Raw genomic sequence first — 13766 nt, forward strand, 5'->3', positions numbered from 1 at the left:
CTTGCTTTTAAAAGCCTGCAGTATTTCCATATTTGTGTTTTGAATATTTGTAAATGTTTCCTCAGGAAAATAAGGTGTTTTAAATAAAAAGTTGGATTGTGTATGTGTGTACATATGAATGAAGAAAGCTGGTTTATTTGAAGAAGTGTGACTAAATGCTGTAACTTCTTTAGCCTTGGAACTAACTACTCTGAATGTGCCTATGGTTCCCTCATCCTACACATATGCTTTCTATCGCTCCTAGATTAAACAGGGCATAGCCCTGTATTGATATTCTGACAACCCTGACGAGTTTGTTTTTATTTTTTGTCGATCTCAGGACTGAAACTTCTTTATTTTGTGTAGATATTTTATTTATTGTTTCATTATTTTATTATTGGTTGACATGAAATGAATAAAGCAAATAACATCACATAAAGGCTCTTTGTTTTCTTCATCACATGAACAAACATATACTATACAGTAAAACTGATTTAAAGAAATTTGAAAAAGCACTGAAAATTCTCCTTCAATTACTTATGCCTTTGATTAAAGATGAGTAATCAGTTGAGAGAAGATTTTAATAAAGAACTGTGGATGCTGGAGATCTGAAAGAAGAATAGCAAATGCTGAAAAGCTCAGTAGGCTTGGCAGCATCTATGCAGAGAAAACAGTTAACGTTTCAAGTCTGATGTCTCTTCTAATGAGGCAATGGAGAAACATTCAACCAAGTCCAAACATTTTTTAACTTGCATTATACTGCTACTATGACTTTTTTTCTCATGGAAAAGATAACAAGCTTGAATATAAAATATTTATTAATAGTGACAAATTCTATGATTTTATCAGTGCAGGCAGGGGTGAGCAAAATTGGCTGTGTATAACTATAAATTATTCATAGTATATTCTGTAACAATTTAAAACTAAGTTGGGTTGGTGTAGTCATGGCCGTCATGTTCTAAAGTGTTGGTCTCAAAGATGGCCTTTTTTTTTGCTTGTAGTATGCCCATGTTCGTTAATCCAAGTCTTTGGGAAGTGTGACGATTCCTTACTGTGGATCACTGAATCCGGAAATGTCTGTAACTTAATTATGTGTTGACTTCCTGATTAGAAATCCGATATGGATTCATGTTTTCAAAAACATATGGGCATTTAAGCTCCTGGAGTTTGAGCAGACAGGAGAAACAACCACAAAAGCACAGAAAGAAGGGTGGAATGAAACCATGGTGGGGACAGGAACACACAACAGACACTATAAACATTTTAAAACTATTGAAATAGAGATTAGGCTATTTTTGTGCACAAATGTACTGTTATTACCTTTTGTAAAACATTTAACTAATTAGTTAATATCTGACCCAGCTTAATGTTGATACCATTTTTCAAAATAGCAAGAAGAAAGTTAAATTAGTGGGTATAAGAAATTACTGTCATCCACTAAAGGATATTATGGACTTAAAACAGCAGAGATGCAACTTCTATTACATTAGGGGTATGCAATCTATATGAATAAGATTACAATAAGCTGCAACATCACAGTCAATTGCTATACAGTTGCATCATATTGAAAACAATGAGTTGAAATATCTGCAGTGTCAGATTTCAAAAGTTAGAATGATGGTGTAGTGGTAGTGCCTGTTCCTCTGAGCCATGAGGCCTGTGTTCAAGACCCACCAGTTTCAGTGGTATGTAATAGCATTTCTGAACATGTTGCTTAGAACGTATCCCCAAAATATTAACATTATACAGTACAAAAGAGGCCGTTCAACTCATCATGTCTGCACCAACAAAAGGTACTCTAAATCTACCAGTCCCACTTTCTAGAATTTGGCCCATTGCTTTGAATGTTATGACATTTCAAGTGCTCTCAAAATACCTTTGTTTTGAAAAGTGCTAAAGTTTCCCACCACTAACACCCTCTCAGTCACTACATTCCAGACTCCAAATACCCTCTGGGTGAAAATATTTTGCTTCTATTCTTAATGAAACCACTTGCCTTTCACCTTAAAATTAAAATCTTGTTATTGACTAATGTAGCCAACTGCTTGCCATCCACCCTGTCCACGCCCTCCTAATATTTTACACTTCAATCAGGTTCCCTCTCTGCATTATCTTCTTTAAACAACCCAGGCTTATCCAGTACCCCTTCGTAGATAAACTATTCTATCCCAGCAATCACTATGGTGAATCTCCTCTGCACCATCTCCAGTACAATCATATCCTCCTTACAGTGTTGTGATTGGAGCTACACACAGCTCTCCAGCTGTTGTACAGCTCCAATATAACCTCCCTGTTCTTATCGATGTCATGACTGATAAAGGCAAGTGTCCCATAAGCTTTCTAAACTAACCTATTAACCTGTCCTGCCACCTTCGGGGATCTGCGGACAAAAACCCAAGATCCTTCTGTTCCTCTGACCTTCCATCATCAGAGTGTGTTTACTCATTAGGAATCTTCTTTGGTTCTGGATTTAGGTTTGTTCACTGAGCAAAGAAACCCAAACATATAAATAGAAATCAGAAATCATCAGCAATGCTTCATCTGGAGGCTCACTGAAGATGTTACCTAGTATTGTGACGAAACATCTGAAAATGAACCTTGCAGCTCAGCAAGCAAGCCTACATCCAGAACCTCAACCTGAGCTACAAATCTTCTCAAAGCTCACTATCTTCTTGAGGTTCCATATGGAAGATTTGTTCATTACTTTTTATGCAATGCTTTACAGTTTCCTGATTGATTTTAAGTCACATCAATCGCAACAACGGCGTTACATCTTCATTTATGATTTCAACTCATAACTTTCATAAAGACATGATGATCTGATCCCAGTGATGCCAAAGTCTGATACCATCTATGTTCATTATCAATGAATCAATTCCTTCGGTAGCCAGTGTAAACCATTCCCTATGCTTGATGTCAGAATCTACCTGAAATTATTAGCAACTTTGCTTTCCTTGATCCTCCGTAATTGCTTATGCCCAGATATGTTTTCGGTAAAGTCAAGTTTTAAAATTATTCATATGTGAATCATGCCCAACCCTTGGCTTTTATGTTGGTTTACTATCACAGTTACAGTCAAAAAGCACAATAGGGTTGCTGAACATTCCATTTAGCCCAAGTGCTTCTATTTCTTTCCTTTCTTCCTTCCCCATACGCGAAATACTGTTTGCCTTCCTGCCTACCCTGAATTGTTTTCTGTACATCTGCTCATCCAAAATGTTAAAGATGAGCAGAGAGTAAGGCAGAACAATGAAAGGAGAGGACAACATGAGGAAGAGTGAAGGACGAAGAAATAAACTAGGTGAGAAAAACGCTACCACCTGCAAGTTCCCCTCCAAGTCACTGACCATCCTTACTTGGAAATATATTGCCATTCTTTCAGTTTTACTGAATCAAAATCCTGGCATTCCCTACCAGCAGCATTCTAGGTCTACTGAAAGCACATGGCCTGCAGCAGTTCATGAAGACAGCTCCCCATTATTTCCTTAAGGGCAACTACGGATGGGAAATAAATGCTGGCCCAAACAGCAATGCCTATGTCCCAAAAGTGAATAAAACAAAAATATGTGTGAAGAATAAAAATGTGTTAAGATGAGAGATGTACTGTTTCAAATTTGCCAATATTTTAGCTAAAACGATGTAAGAGACTGTATTGTTAGTGAAGTTAACTTTGGATTTGAGCAAATATTGAAGAATGGACCAGAATGGAGCAAGTCAAAAACGTGGAATCTTTGTAATGAGACCGATGGGTTCAGTTGCATTGTTTATACCACAAACTATTGCAAACTTTAAAATATATAAGAGGGAAATCTTTTCTTTCAAAATTTTGTTCCAAAAACATTGTTTGCTTATGCCTTTTTCTGATTTGTCTAGCCAAATTTTTGCACTTTTGCCGAATTTCTAGCTACCAGTTTCCTCAATTGTAGACAATTTGTCTACACTTCACCTTTTTTCCCAACCTTTCTGCAATCCAACTTTATGGACTTGCCAGTTACTTCGCTTTATGCTCTGGACTTTTCAATCATTTTCTCTGCAACCTCTTAACACTTTTTGTCTAGTTTAACAATCATTTTTAAAAGTACCAAAAAAATTTAAGCAATATTCAGATAATATTTACGTGAATTATTTATTTTTTTTAAAAAAGACGGCATGTTTGTGTGAGAAAGAATAAGATAAACTTAAGATGCTATTAATTACACATCCGTCTGTAGCTATTCCAGAATTCTACATTCAGAAAGTATAATTTTGCATCTTCCCTCATCCTAGTTTGAATCTTTTTTTTCAGAAATCATGAATTTTGCAGTTTTATTATTTGTTTTTAGTCAATAGAAAATGGGAGTACTGTGATTATAAGCACCTACTGGAGACAGAGAGGTATAGAGACCAGTAGACAGAATACTTTACTTCATCTAAATTTGACTTTTTTTCAGAAACAGCAAATAGAATCCACAAAACTAATAAATTGTAAAAAAAATGCATCAGAGAAAGGTAGGTAAATAAGGGCTGAAGACGCACAGTTATAGTGGTAGGAAATTTGCAACCTAGGTGGGCTCTTTCTAAAGGGTGCATTTGCAACAAAGAAACATTCATGCAAATTTTCTGCAATTATGCTGATTCAGATGGGGCTTAAAATTGTAGCTAGAATTTGTGTGTAGCACTCAACATAGCATGTCTTCCTTGTTATCCTAACAAGCAATGTATGGCCGTATCATTTGGGGACCAAAAAAGAGAGCTATGCAAAGGTGGAGGCACAAGATGTGGTGGAGGTACCAAAAAATAATTTGTTGCTGCTTTTAAACAGGAAGATGATGCTGCCACAGTAAAAAAAGTTGCAATAGTAATTGGGTTAAAAATTAAGGCTTATTCTTTCTTGGGATGAGTGCCCTACTGACAAAGCCAGCATCAATTCCCATCTTTAATTGCCCTTATGAAGTTAGTGGCTGAGGCCAAATTCCATCTGGTTTGGAGACATCTACATTGCTATAAGGAAGCTGCAGTTTTGACTGTAACAGCAAAGGAATGGTGATATACTCCAAGTCAGGACAATGCCTGACTCAAGAGGATCTTGCATGTGATGGTGCTCCCATCATTTTGTACCCTTGTCCCTCTAGTTGAGCTAAACAGAAGTTGCTAGAAAAGCTCAGTAGGTCTCACAGCATCTGTGAAGTAAAATCAGAGTTAACGTTTTGGGTCCAAAGACCCTTCCTCAGAACTGTGAGAAAGATGTTGCATTTTGTTAAGAAGAAGAAGAAGAGATAATAAAAGTGCAACTTTAATGGAAATTCAGCAATAGTGGGATCGGGGGTTAATATATACACAGACCATTGATGAAGGTGGCAGGACAAGTTTAGGAAGTGGTTAAAATGAATTTTAAATAGATGCCCAAAAGTTAAAAGCAAAGAAGCTATGCTAAAACTTTACTGGTTTTGCCTTACCTGAAATATTGCTTCAAATTTTATTTTTATTCAATCCTAGGATGTAGGTGTCACAGGGTAAAAAATGAGGTCTACAGATGCTGAAGATCACAGCTGAAAATGTGTTGCTGGTTAAAGCACAGCAGGTCAGGCAGCATCCAAGGAATAGGAAATTCGACGTTTCGGGCATAAGCCCTTCATCAGGAATGAGGAGAGTGTGCCAAGCATGCTAAGATAAAAGGTAGGGAGGAGGGACTTGGGGGAGGGGCGATGGAGATGTGATAGGTGGAAGGAGGTCAAGGTGAGGGTGATAGGCCGGAGTGGGGTGGGGGCGGAGAGGTCAGGAAGAAGATTGCAGGTTAGGAGGGCGGTGCTGAGTTGAGAGAACTGACTGAGACAAGGTGGGGGGAGGGGAAATGAGGAAACTGGAGAAATCTGAGTTCATTCCTTGTGGTTGGAGGGTTCCCAGGCGGAAGATGAGGCGCTCCTCCTCCAGCCGTCGTGTTGTTATGTTCTGCCGGTGGAGGAGTCCAAGGACCTGCATGCCTTCGGTGGAGTGGGAGGGAGAGTTAAAGTGTTGAGCCACGGGGTGGTTGGGTTGGTTGGTCCGGGCGTCCCAGAGGTGTTCTCTGAAGCGTTCCGCAAGTAAGCGACCCATCTCCCCAGTATAGAGGAGGCCACATCGGGTGCAGCGGATGCAATAGATGATGTGTGTGGAGGTACAGGTGAACTTGTGGCGGATATGGAATGATCCCTTGGGGCCTTGGAGGGAAGTGAGGGAGGAGGTGTGGGCACAAGTTTTACATTTCCTGCGGTTGCAGGGGAAGGTGCCGGGAGTGGAGGTTGGGTTGGTGGGGGGTGTGGACCTGACGAGGGAGTCACGAAGGGTGTGGTCTTTGCGGAACGCTGATAGGGGAGGGGAGGGAAATATGGTGGTGGGGTCCATTTGAAGGTGGCGGAAATGACGGCGGATGATACGTTGTATACGGAGGTTGGTGGGGTGGTGGTGAGAACCAGTGGGGTTCTGTCTTGGTGGCGGTTGGAGGAGCGGGGCTCAAGGGCGGAGGAGCGGGAAGTGGAGGAGATGTGGTGGAGGGCATCATCGATCACGTCTGGGGGGAATCTGCGGTCCTTGAAGAAGGAGGCCATCTGGGCTGTGCGGTGTTGGAACTGGTCCCCCTGGGAGCAGATGCGGCGGAGACGAAGGAATTGGGTATATGGGATGGAGTTTTTACAGGAGGCAGGGTGGGAGGAGGTGTAGTCCAGGTAGCTGTGGGAGTCAGTCGGTTTATAGTAGATGTCTGTGTTGAGTCGGTCGCCCAAGATAGAAATGGAAAGGTCTAGGAAGGGGAGGGAGGAGTCTGAGACAGTCCAAGTGAATTTGAGGTCGGGATGGAAGGTGTTAGTAAAGTTGATGAACTGTTCAACCTCCTCGTGGGAGCACGAGGCAGCGCCGATACAGTTATCGATGTAGTGGAGGAAAAGGTGGGGGGTGGTGCCAGTGTAGTTGCGGAAGATGGACTGTTCCACATATCCTACGAAGAGACAGGCATAGCTGGGGCCCATGCGGGTGCCCATGGCAACTCCTTTAGTTTGGAGGAAGTGGGAGGATTGAAAAGAGAAGTTATTCAGGGTGAGGACCAGTTCAGTCAGTCGGAGGAGGGTGTCAGTGGAAGGGTACTGGTTGATGTCTTTCTTTTTACAGGGACTGGATGTCCATCGTGAAAATAAGGCGTTGGGGACCGGGGAAGCGAAAATCCTGGAGGAGGTGGAGGGCGTGGGTGGTGTCCCAAACGTAGGTGGGGAGTTCTTGGACGAAAGGGGAACTGACACCCTCCTCCGACTGACTGAACTGGTCCTCACCCTGAATAACTTCTCTTTTCAATCCTCCCACTTCCTCCAAACTAAAGGAGTTGTCATGGGCACCCGCATGGGCCCCAGCTATGATGAGTTACTTACTGCTGGACTCCTAGCCTCTGGCCTGCTTGTGTAGCCAAAGTATTTATATGACTAATTCAGTTCAGTTTCTGATCAGTGGTAATCCCCATGATGTTGGTGAGGCGGGCAGAAATCCATGAAGATCATGTCACTGAATGTCAAGAGGCAATGCTTAGATTCTGTCATATTGTGGATGGTTAGTGGATGGATGCCACCACTTGTGTGGCATGCATGTGACTTGCCACTTGTCACCCCCAAACTGCGATATGGTTAGGATTAAGGTTAGGGTTAGGTCTTGCTGCATCATCATATGGATAGCTTCAGCATCTGAGGAGTTACAAATGGTGCTGAAATTGTGCAGTCATCAGGTAGCATCCCCACTTCTGATAGAGGAATGGTTGAAGGTTGTTGGGCCTAGGGCACGACCCTGAGGAACTCCTGCAGAGGATGTCCTGGAGTTGAGATTATTGAACTCCAACAGCCACAACCATCTTTCTATGTGCCAGGTATGACTACAACTAACAGACAGATTCCCATTGACTCTCGCTAAGGCTTCTTAATGCCACAATGTCAAATGTTGCAGTGATATCAAGGGAAGTCACTCTTGTCTCATGTGTGGAATTCAGCTGTTTTGTCCATGCTTAAACCAAGGGTGTAATGAAGTTAGATGTTGAGTGTTTTTGGTGGAACCAAGTCTGAGCATCTGTGAGCAAGTTAGTGCTTGGAAAGTGCTGCTTGATGGCACTGTTGAAAACACCTATCACTTTGTGTTGATCAAGAGTAAACTGTTTGGATGGTTGAGTTGGATTTGTCCTGCTTTTTGAGTATAGGACACAGCTGGGCAAATTTTCACATGGTCAGGTAGATGCTAGTGTTGTAGGTGTACTGGAGTAGCTTGGCTAAGTGTGCAGCAAGATATGAAGCGCAAGTCTTCAGTACAAATGGAAGAATGGTTTCCAGGCACATAGCCTTTGCAGTCTTCATTGCCTCCAAAATCATAGAGTGAATTGAACTGGCTGAGGACTGACATCTGTGTTGCTGGAGTCCTCTGAAGAAGATGGAGATAGACCTAATGCTTTGAGATGTCCTGTCTCATATGCCCAAAGAATTGAGGGTTGGGATTAGCCATTTCAGTTCCATGTATACAGATGGCAGAAACTCAGGACATTGAGTCAACAAAATCAAGAGAAAGCTGATGCCAATAGATGTTAAGTAGAAACAAACTTTAGCTGCCAGCTCATTGTCAGCAACAAATACAACTTGTCTTATTTGATTTCAAAGGGCAGGTTTTATATGGTAGATGAAAGTGAGGATTGCAGATGTTGGAGATCAGAGTCAAGATTAGAGTGGTGCTGTAAAAGCACAGCAGGCCAGGCAGCATCCAAGGAGCAGGAAGATTGACATTTTGGGCAAAAGCCCTTCATTAGGAATGACGCCGGGAGACTCTGAGTTGGAGAGATAAATGGGAGGGGGTGGAGCTGGGGAGAAGGTAGCTAAGAGTCGAGTCTGTTTCAGGACATGGTTGAAGAACTTCAAGGCAGAGGAGATGACCTGGGGGTTCGAGTGAGAGAGAGGCTCACTGAAGTCCTTGTAGAGAGAGGAAGAGAACTTCTTCAAGGTAGGATTCACAGTAAGGTTAATATCATCTAGGCGAAAGTGAGGATGCAAATGCGAGAGATCAGAGTCAAGATTAGAGTGATGCTGGAAATCCACAGCAGGTCAGACAGCATCCGAGGAGCAGGAAAATCAATGTTTTGGGCAAAAGCCCTTCATCAGGAATGAGGCAGGGAGCCTCCTGGGTGGAGTGATAAATGAGAGGGGGTGGGACTGGGGAGAAGGTAGCTAAGAGATTGGAATGACCTACTAGAGGGATTATTGTTCTAGTCTGAGAACTGTAAAGTGGTTTACCTTCCTGCCAAAGTGGAGAGACAAACTGTAGATCCTAAAGCCTAATTAAACATACAGCAATGTCAAATGGGACAGAAAGGAACTATTAGCCAAGCAGATTTCTGCTGCAACTGATTATGTCTGAGAGGCCTGTGGTGACATAACTTAGAGAATCTGAGTCCTTTTGAGAGATTCCATCGTATTTTGAATTCAGAGAATTCAGAGGCTATCATAAACTAAGTGTTTTGGTAAACAGCATTTTGGTTATGACACCTACATGCATACTGGTAACTCACATGGGTGCACCAGCAATACTCAAGCTTGATGTCATTCAGGATAAAGCAGTCTACTTGATTGGTACCATATCCACAAGCATTCAGTTACTCAGCCACCAATGCAGTAGCAGCAGTGTGTACCATCAGCAAGATGCACTGCAGAAATTCACCAAAGATTTGAGGGCGGCACGGTGGCACAGTGGTTAGCACTGCTGCCTCACAGCGCCTGTAGACCCTGGTTCAATTCCCGACTCAGGCGACTGACTGTGTGGAGTTTGCACGTTCTCCCCGTGTCTGCGTGGGTTTCCTCCGGGTGCTCCGGTTTCCTCCCACAGTCCAAAGATGTGCGGGTCAGGTGAATTGGCCAAGCTAAATTGCCCGTAGTGTTAGGTAAGGGGTAAATGTAGGGGTATGGGTGGGTTGCGCTTCGGCGGGTCGGTGTGGACTTGTTGGGCCGAAGGGCCTGTTTCCACACTGTAAGTCTAATCTAATCTAATCCTTGGACAGCACTTTCCAAGCCCATGACCACTCCATCTAGAAGGACAAGTCGGCAGATACATTGGAATACAACACCTGCAAGTTCCCTTCCAAGTCACTCATTCTCCTGACTTAGGGACATCCAGTCTGTTTTGATATAACATGATTGTTCCGTTCCCATGCAATCCCATGTTATAAGAAAATTGTGTAATAGCAGCACCATGTAAACCAATGAGGCCAGAATCACGTTTTGTCCAATACAGGTAAGCAAAGTTCACATTCTACAAATAAAGGTCTAAATTCTTCAATTGTGTTATAGCCAATTCATGTTGAAGAAACAAACCTCGTGGGTCTACCTGCAGCACATGGACTGCAGAGGTTCAGGAAAGTAGCTCACCACCACCTTCTCAAGGGCAACTAGGGATGGGTAAAAAAAACTGGCCCAGCCAGAAATGCATACTTACCATGAGTGAATTTTAAAAAGTTATTGTTACACAGAATATGTATAATATATTATACTTTGAAACATTAGCATTTAATTCTGCGTCATTATTGTATCAATATAATTTGTAGAGTAATCCATACCTACAAGTTAATAATTAGCTTTTTGTGAATTTTCTTTGACACCCTTACTTTGCAAACTGTATAAGTTGTTTGCTCTTGAGAGCACTTTTATGGCTTGTTGTTGGATTGAAAGCTTATTATAAGGATCGATTAAACACTGCTGCAATATTTCTGTTGCATATTCTGTTTACATTTTAATAGTAGCTAGGACATTTCACCTCTTTGAGGAGTTGGTTCTCAGTAAGAAATGTTACCATACTGTGTTGAACAATTGTCTGCACAGCAACTATTGGGTGAAACTTCTCTTAAATTTTCTTTTTGGAAATGAACATTAATTTTACCAAAATATGAGGTTCTTCTGTTACTCCTTAATTATGTATTAAGAGTGAGGTGGCCCAGCAGTTGCCAGACATTTCTACAGCATTCCTATTTTCCAGTGGAGTTTCTTGTTTCCAATCTATATTCATGCGAGAAATCACAAAAATGTCTCTCATTGATAGTAGTGAAAATGCCACAATGCTTCTTTTCTCCTTAAGCTTTAGATCACGTTATTGGTAAAGAAGGAGCTTTTCTCTGTCCCAAGCTGCAATATTCTGACCTGCCACAAATGTTTGATGTTAATGCTGGCTGTCTAATAAGGGATTAAGTTTCACTTCTGAGGTCCTTCTGGCAGCCATATGCAGAGTGACTTTCAAATGAGGATAGAGTGAAGAATTTGGAACTGTTCTCCTTGGAGTAAAGAAGACTGAGACGAGTTATAATAGAGGTTTTCAAAATCATGATTGGACTGAACAAAATAGATACGGTAAAGCTGTTCCACTCATCAAAGAAATGAGAATGAGAAGGCACAGGTTTGAACAAAGAAACCGTGATGTGAGAAAAAATTGTTACACACAGCAAATTGTTGGGTTATGGAAAATGCTTCAAAATATGAGGCAGGTAGGTTAAATTAAGGCATTGGAGAGGGGCGTTGGATGGTCATTATTTGAATAGAAATGGAGTGTAAGGCTATGGGGGAAAGGCAGGAGATTGGCTATAGGGAATAGAACCAGCACAGGCTTGATGGGCTGAATGGCTTCCTTCTGTAATATAACAGATCTGTGATTCTGCTCATTTTGTTTCACCTCAGACTTCTGGGACCCTTGCTTGGTTTACTGAGTGAATTAATTTCCTGTACTTTTACCCAGAGATATCAGCTTAGATTCAATTTCCTAGCCCCAACTCTTTTCCTGTTATTTCAGTCTTTCACAACTTTAAATTGTTCAATCATGATGTTTGGTGGTGCTCAGCCTACTGCAAAGAAACTAAATTGTTTAGTAGTAAACAGACATAAATTGTAAATCGGTCAGCCTATTTGTGCGAGACACGCCATCATGACCATTTGTGGAGCTTGATATAAACTATTTAAAGGAATGTAAAGGAAGTAAGTTCTCTTGTAAAACATATGATTAGAGTGTTGTTAATTCCGCTTAATACCGGAATCCCAGTTTATAATTGCACTTTGTTCTGGGCAAACACACAAGTCTAGCATTGCATTGGTACCTGAAGCAGAAGCCTTAAAGAACCAAACACATACGGGCTGGGAAATGTGTTCTTAGCTGGTTAATAAATTAAACTGAGAATAAAGTGGAATCATTAGAACCTCCACTGACCACTTCAGATGAGGTCAAAATGTCCTCCAGCTTTTATCCTGTAGTTCTCGCACAAAATTGATCTTTTATATTCGGTCGACGTTGTATTTAGTGTTGCTATTGTTATCGAAGCATACTGTTTGCAGCATATGCTAGGGTTTTCAGTACTCAGCACATTTGTGTTTTACAATGAGTGGCTTTAATAAAAGTTGGTGCATCTGGGTCGCGCACTGCGAGTTAGCATCCACGCGTTAGTGCTCGTTCTGTCAGCTCTGCCAATAGTTCAGTGGTCAAGCTCTCCGTTGAAGGAGAGAGCTGGAAAGATTCGCCTCTGGAACCATAGCGTTCTTTGTTCTCGCTAGAAAATAATCTGCAATCTAGTGTAATTTTACAAAAACAATTCTACCTGGTTTGGGGGGAGGGGCGGGAATTAGTGGGTGGATGGTTGAAAGAGGAAGATTTTTTGAGTCCCTGAGATCACAATCATTAAATCGACAAATTTCATTCATTGTAAAATACATGAGAGCAAGGATTTTATTTGAGAGGAAAGAAAACCGGCTTCACTCGTTTGTTTTGAAAGGAGGAGTTGTTAAAGAGAGAGTAGTGCTGCCAACTTATTACCGCGGTGGTATAATGTGTGAGGTTGGACTTTCACCGAGCGGTCATGCTTCTGTGGAGAATATAAATTGCTAGTGAGGTTTCAATGACGATGCATCTTTCTCTCGCGTATAAATGATTGTTCGATATCACAGACATAAATTGTAAACATTTTTCTACCTACTATTAAGGTAACTTGCCTTTAATTTACTTTTAAGCATTGTTTGCTCTTTATAATATTTGATTTTGCATTCCGTACTTAGTTAAATCCATTAAATTGAAGTAACATAAAGTACTTGGGGGCCCTCTGCTGGGCTGAGATATTAACGAGCAGGAAAGAATAAACACTCTCTAATTAAAGTGCACTCCAACATTAAAATGTTGGTACCTTACATTCTGCTTAAAGTGAGTGAACTTTATATACGTTGTTGGAGGTTTTTTTATTCGTTGAATTTCTGTCTCGGTTTTTGTGGGATTTGAACCTGTGTCTCCAGAACATTAAACAAAAACCTGAAAGAACTGCAGATGCTAGAAATCAGAAACAAAAATAGAAATTGCTGGAAAAACTTAGCAGATCTGGCAGCAATCGTGGAGAGAAATCAGCGTTAATGTTTTGGGTCTAGTGATCCTTCTTCAGAACATTATCTGGACTCTGAATGACTATCCCCAGTGATATTTCTACTACCCACCGTTTCCCTAACTTCTTTCACCAAGAAGGCAGTGCCTCAGATGCATGGCAACAGCATCACCTCCAAGCCACACATCACTTTGACTGAACCAGATTGTGTTCCTCCCCTGTCATTGGGTTAGAAATCCTTCCAACAGCACAGCAGGTGTTCTTGCATCTGTAGTTCTGAATAAATCATATTGGACTTGAAGCATTAACGGACCCACTTGGCTTCTCCAGCAAATCCTGTTCTCAGATCTGTCATAGTTCACAAAGGCAGGTCAGTCTCACCATCTCCAGAGCAATTAAAGATGAATAACAAATGCTGGCCTAGCTA

Source organism: Hemiscyllium ocellatum, chromosome 24 (genome assembly GCF_020745735.1).
Source record: "Hemiscyllium ocellatum isolate sHemOce1 chromosome 24, sHemOce1.pat.X.cur, whole genome shotgun sequence".
NCBI classification, from domain to species: Eukaryota; Metazoa; Chordata; class Chondrichthyes; order Orectolobiformes; family Hemiscylliidae; genus Hemiscyllium; species Hemiscyllium ocellatum.